This window comes from Rhinatrema bivittatum, chromosome 15, assembly GCF_901001135.1.
Source record: "Rhinatrema bivittatum chromosome 15, aRhiBiv1.1, whole genome shotgun sequence".
Lineage (NCBI taxonomy): Eukaryota > Metazoa > Chordata > Amphibia > Gymnophiona > Rhinatrematidae > Rhinatrema > Rhinatrema bivittatum.
The window spans coordinates 36,141,673-36,148,445 of NC_042629.1; the positions used below are offsets into that span (position 1 = coordinate 36,141,673).

The 6,773-nt window shown below is 48.2% G+C and overlaps 1 long non-coding RNA gene across 1 annotated transcript in view; it reads left to right on the forward strand.

Annotated features, from left to right (window-relative positions):
* LOC115076660 overlaps positions 1-6,773 on the forward strand; it is an 87,648-nt gene that overhangs the window by 13,762 nt on the left and 67,113 nt on the right. The gene's annotated exons all lie outside the window — the stretch shown is intronic.

Sequence of the window (6,773 nt, forward strand, 5' to 3'; positions counted from 1 at the left end):
AACGTCCCTTTTACCACAATCCTACTTCAATAAAATCAGTCAGCAAATCAGGCCTAGATGCAAATCTCCTGCTGCCATCTGGATTCAGTTGATCCAGGTATGGACGATGTAGTTGCTTAAAGCAGCTTGTGGTTGTGGGTCTTGCTGAGGAGCAACAGCTGCAGGCCCCAAGGTAAAGGGGAGACAGGATATAGGAAGCCAGGGGGAGAGGGGAAGATCTGTGCAGGGGCCCCCACCCTCTCCACTGATTTCAGGGGGGGAAGAGGAGTGGACTTCCCTTCCATGAATAGTTCTACAAGAGAGAGGGTTTACTTCCCTCCTGTGATTTCTGGTTAGAAAGGCTGAGTTACTCTCCCCCCACTCCCCCAACATCCCCAATCATTTTGGAAGGGGATTCCTGCGCTCCTGTCCAGGGCCTATGGGCTCCCAAGTTTTAAATCCAGCTCTGTGTGCATTTGGAGAGGCCACACTTAGAGGAGTGGAAGAAGGAGATGTTGGAGGCAGGAGGCGCAGCAGTCAAAGTCATTTTTTTTTAAAAGGTGGGACAACAACAGACCATGATTTAGAGTAAAAATTATTTCTGCACAAAACTCATCAAGTCCAACAAGTCTGGGTAGCAAATGCAGGTCTACTGCTTCCTCTTCACCCTCATCGTGCTCAGCTGGACCGAGTACTGCTAGGGTGGAGGAAGTGATGTCACCCCAACAAATGGCAGCTTGATTTGGAGTCTCCTCAGACAGCAATAGCATTCTCCTCTAATCATTGGCATCCCTCTGCCTATCGCTTGCTTTTACCCTCGGTATAATAGCTACGACTTCATAGATGTCGGTAAAGCGAAAACCGGTGGATTTCAAAAAGTTTTCGTATTCGAAATCGCACCAAGAAGACGGATCCGAGTTGGCGAGCATGGCGACAGCGCCGGAAGGCCTTCAGGAGACCGCGTCCCCGGAGGACGTTGAGCTTGCGGAGACAGATCTCCCGAACCTCGCGGAAATGAAGCAATGGTTTGCAGACTTGAAGCAAGATTTAAAACAAGATATGCAGGATAATAAAAAAGAAATTATGGACTCTCTAGATGAGATGAGGGAAGAACTGGCAGAGAACGGGAGGCGGATCTTCGAAGTGGAAACGCGAGTTGACGCACACAGCGAAGACATCAAAATGGCGCAGGAAACTCAATCCTCCTTACTTAAAGAGGTGGAACAGCTGACTGAAAAAATCGAGGATTTAGAGAACCGCTCCCGTCGCCATAATTTGCGCTTCCGCGGGGTCCCGGAGACATCTGATTACCAAGACTGTGTGGCTATTGTGACGCAAATCAGTTCCCTGATTTTACAAGCGGAGCCTGCTTCTGAGAACAGCGGCGGTCCACTTACAATTTGCCTCGATCGGGCGCACCGGTCATTGGGATCGGGTGTACGCAATAAACCCCGGGACATCATTGCGTGTTATCAGGACTACCGGGTCAAGGACAGGGTCGCAGCAGCAGCCCGAAAACAAGCTTCATGGAAGTGGCAGGACAATGAGGTACTGATTTTTGCGGATCTCTCCCCAGTCACCATTAGGAAGAGGTTTGAATTAAAGAGCATAACCGACACGCTTCGCCAGAACAATGTGCGATACCGCTGGCTGTTCCCATTTGGGCTTAGTTTTACCCTTAAAGGGGAACTGCACCGGATCAAGACCTTACAAGAGGCCTCCAGAATTTTGCAGGCAGCTGGATATCAGGGCTTTGAAGTTTCACAACAGGCTGCTAAGCCATCCTACAGAAAAGAGGACCCGCCGAGGTGGCAACGTGTTCCAAAGGGAGGAAGACGACTCAGGAGATATCCGGAGCCTGGAGACCCTGTTAAAGGACACACTTGAGTATTTTAGTGAGGGTTTGCTTTCTGAGGAGTATAGACACTCACAGGTTTTTTGTGACAGATGTCAAGTGATGGCAGAGGAGTTTATTTTTCATGATAAAGTTATTAGGTTTGCTAATGTTCTCTTAACTTGCCATTCATGTACTGGATGGTGATATTTCTTTACTGAGGAGAATATAGTTTTGTAATCTATTGTTGAATTCTATATTGCTGGGGGGAGAGTTCGAGGGAGGTTGGGCTGACTGTTTTCCTCCATCCATATGTTAGTCAGTGTGGGTCGGATGAACCACATTGTACTCTTTCTAAGGTTGGGTGGGGATCAAAAAAGGGCTGGGGACAATATATATGTTCTTGGGGTGATATCTGAGGGTGGAGATTCTGGACAGCGTTTTAATTTGAGGTATCCTGGGCAGCAGACGGAAAGGGAGTTACTCAGGGGGTATGAAGGATGCATACACTGGTATCACGTAGATTTTACATTAACCATATGCCATGGCGGATGTGAACTTTCTCTCTCTTAATGTCAAAGGTCTCAATACTCCACTCAAGAGACACCGGTTGTATGCTGATTTAAACCAATATCAAATACATATTGCTTTCCTCCAAGAAACTCATCTCAAAAGGAGGTATGAACATTTACTTAGGCATTGGTCTTACCCCTCTCAATATTGGGCAGCCTGCACTAAAAATCATAAGTACACTGGTGTGGGTATTTTAATCAGTCGGGATATTATATTTGAATTGCATTCCACTATCTCGGACCCGGAGGGGCGATATTTGATATTGGTGGTTTCCATAGGTGGTTTGAAATTTACGCTGGTAAATATCTATGCTCCTAATGTCCATCAAGGTAGTTTTTATAACCAACTTACCACCCTTGTAGAGGGACACGTAGAGGGACACCTGATTCTGGGAGGAGATTTTAACCTTACCATTAATCCATCTCTGGATAACTCCCAGGGCACAGCGAGTACCTCTAGCACAGATCGCAAAGCGTTAAAATCATGCATATCTAGGTTGTCTCTGTTAGATACTTGGAGGCAGAGGTATCCTAAATCTAAAAGCTATACTTACTACTCTCGAGCTCATAATTCCCATTCACGTATTGACTGCCTATACGCGGATAAGGGATGTATTAACTTGATAGACCGAGCTATCATTGAACCTATCACATGGTCTGACCATGCTCCAGTGCGTATGACACTTACACTTTCCCAATAAGATAAAGGACAACGATATTGGCGTCTTAATGACAGTTTATTAGACGATGCTGAGTTTGTTGCCCAGATTAGGCTTGCGATTCAAGAGTATTTAACCATTAATGATACGAGTACTGCTAGGGTGATATCCAGAGAGCATCCAAAGCCCATCAGTGGCTGTAATCATCATCTGAGAGCGATGAATCCTGGCTGAGGCCTTCACTAGGCACTGCTCCAACATTGACCCTCAATGGGAACAGACTTTGGGGCTCGACTCGGGCCCTTTTTCTTGTTGACCCAACAATCCTGGAACCCATTCTTTGTTAGGATACGATGGGGACGGGAACCTGTTTGGATTAGGTGTAAGACTAGACTCAATGAGGGCTGGAAGAAACGGCTTTTTTCTTCAGTCATACTTTTTTTCCCAGTGGGATCCACAAAAGAAATGCCACTGAGATGGCTGAACCGGTGAAATATAAGAGCAGAAGGAAAATGTTTACTCATAGTTTTACATTTGTAATAGTTAAAAAAAAAATGATTCATATGTAATACAGGGCAAACCAAAAAGAAACTACCTTTGTCCATTCAGTACAAAATAATTTTAAAGAGAAGAAACTACAAGTTCAGATAAGATAAAAGTAAGTGAAAAATCAACAACAGGGTTCAGTTTTGGCTTGAAAGCCTATGATTCCTATGGAAAAGGTACCTTAAGTGTTAGCTTTATACATTTTTTTTTTTTAAAAGCTGCTTCCCAAAATAGCCATTCTGGATTTTGCTGGGTTTTAACCATTCGCAATTAGAGTACATTTTCATAAATGTTACAGACAGTTTAGCAGGGCTGGGCAGCATCGTTTCAGATCTCAGGCTCCAGCCTTTCCATTTTGTCACATCACCTCTGTCAAATGAGCCTAGGAACAAAATGGCTGACAGACAGACCCTCATCATCCTCCCTTTTCCTCATGGCTGGCACCGCTCCTTAGCTGTTTTTGAAGTGACTCCCAATTAGCATGAAACACTGGCTGGAAAAGTGGACCCTTGGTGCTGTGGTGAAACTGGCGCTACCTCATGGCTAAGCCCACACAGCTGGCGGAGAAGCCCTTGGCTGGCACCGCCTGAGCTTCGCCTATACCAGCTGCCTCCCCTGCAGGTTAAGGCCTTGGGTTCTGGTGGCTGGCAGGTCTTAGGTGGGGCCCTAGAACTAACCAGGAGGAGAGAGTCTGAGTTCTGGCTAAGGCCAGGACAGGCAGCAGGCGAAACAGGCTCAGAATCAGGAAGTCAAGCCAAGGGAAGATGAAACATAGAAGAAGCTAGATAAGATAAGACAAGGCACGAGCAAGGCAAGAAGGAACACAGCAGGGAAGAACACCAGGAGCGAGGCAAGGAACACGAAGGCACTCCGGGGGACCTGTTGCTGAGGCACTGAAGGGGCGTCTGAAGGGCCCTTATGTAGAAGAGGTAGAATGACCGCATCAGAGGGCACCACAGCCCCTTTAAGAGAGAGAGCAGTGTGCACATGCGCCTCAGGAGGTCCGGGGAAGAGCGGCAGAAGGACAGCGTGGGAGCTGCACAGAGCATCACTTGCAAGGGGAGGTGTCATCATTTGTTAGCGGCGTCCTAGCCCCATCGAAGGGACCTTGCCGGCATCGGGGGTGAGGCAGCTCGTGGGAGCATCCAGCAAGCCGCCAATTATGTCAGTGTGGTCTAGGGAATAATTAAACAGGGAAAATGAGAGACACAGGGGCCTGCCAACCATACCATTGCCTAGTTCTTTTAACAGGAATTACATGCTCTTCTAACAGGGGTAGGCAGCTCTGGTCCTCGAGTACCTGAAACAGGTCTGGTTTTCAGGATATCCAGAATGAATATGCCTACTTGCATGCATTGCCTCCATTGTATACAAATCTATCTCCTGCCTATTCACTGCAGATATCCTGAACACCAGGCCTGTTGGTGGCACTCCAGGACAGGGGTTACGTACCCCTGTACTGCAGTAAGGGCCGTCCTCCCATTCATGGCAAAACCAGGAGATGCTACATCGCCAGAAACAGCGTAGGCTGGGAACATTTAGCACAGAAAGGATTATTTGGACACTAAAAGGAGTCGGTAACATATTTAGTTATAATATATAGCTTAACACTTAAATCTACAAGTAACAGTGGGGGCAGCATGTCTAGACTGTCTGCAGTGGTAATATGAAAAATCAAAAGTATAAAGCGTGCGCCGTTCACGAGGAAGATGAAGGCCCCGGCTAACTTGCTGAATTTTAGGGCTTGGCTAAATTTGACCCCAACTCCCATTAAAAAAAATAAATAAATAAAATCGTTCTTCTAATCTACTTTGTATCTTGATTCTTCACCGACCAGTTCATGCTACAGAGCTGGTGTTGACTCCAAATTATGCTCTCCTGACAATGTGGTTCATCTTCACATTTACTGTGAAAACCATGGACAAGTTGCCCCCATGACTGTTTTGTGATGCCGGTCTCAAAGGGAAGTGACATCACAAACCGTATCACTGGGTGGATGCGGTTGCCATGGTGCATCAGGCCACCTTAGTCAACAAGCCTATATGAATAAATATATCAGGCTTAGGGCATAACCTGCACGGAGCGGCAGCTACTACCCTTAACAGAAACATAAGGGTAACCTGCACGGAGCGGCAGCTACTACCCTGAACAGAAACATGGAGGTAACCTGCACGGAGCGGCAGCTACTACCCTGAACAGAAACATGGAGGTGACCTGCACGGAGCGGCAGCTACTACCCTCAACAGAAACATGGAGGTGACCTGCACGGAGCGGCAGCTACTACCCTCAACAGAAACATGGAGGTAACCTGCACGGAGCGGCAGCTACTCCCCTGAACAGAAACATGGAGGTGACCTGCACGGAGCGGCAGCTACTACCCTGAACAGAAACATGGAGGTGACCTGCACGGAGCGGCAGCTACTCCCCTGAACAGAAACATGGAGGTAACCTGCACGGAGCGGCAGCTACTACCCTCAACAGAAACATGGAGGTGACCTGCACGGAGCGGCAGCTACTACCCTGAACAGAAACATGGAGGTAACCTGCACGGAGCGGCAGCTACTACCCTGAACAGAAACATGGAGGTGACCTGCACGGAGCGGCAGCTACTACCCTGAACAGAAACATGGAGGTAACCTGCAAGGAGCGGCAGCTACTACCCTGAACAGAAACATGGAGGTAACCTGCACGGAGCGGCAGCTACTCCCCTGAACAGAAACATGGAGGTGACCTGCACGGAGCGGCAGCTACTCCCCTGAACAGAAACATGGAGGTGACCTGCACGGAGCGGCAGCTACTCCCCTGAACAGAAACATGGAGGTAACCTGCACGGAGCGGCAGCTACTACCCTCAACAGAAACATGGAGGTGACCTGCACGGAGCGGCAGCTACTACCCTGAACAGAAACATGGAGGTAACCTGCACGGAGCGGCAGCTACTACCCTGAACAGAAACATGGAGGTGACCTGCACGGAGCGGCAGCTACTACCCTGAACAGAAACATGGAGGTGACCTGCAAGGAGCGGCAGCTACTACCCTCAACAGAAACATGGAGGTGACCTGCACGGAGCGGCAGCTACTACCCTGAACAGAAACATGGAGGTAACCTGCAAGGAGCGGCAGCTACTACCCTGAACAGAAACATGGAGGTGACCTGCACGGAGCGGCAGCTACTACCCTCAA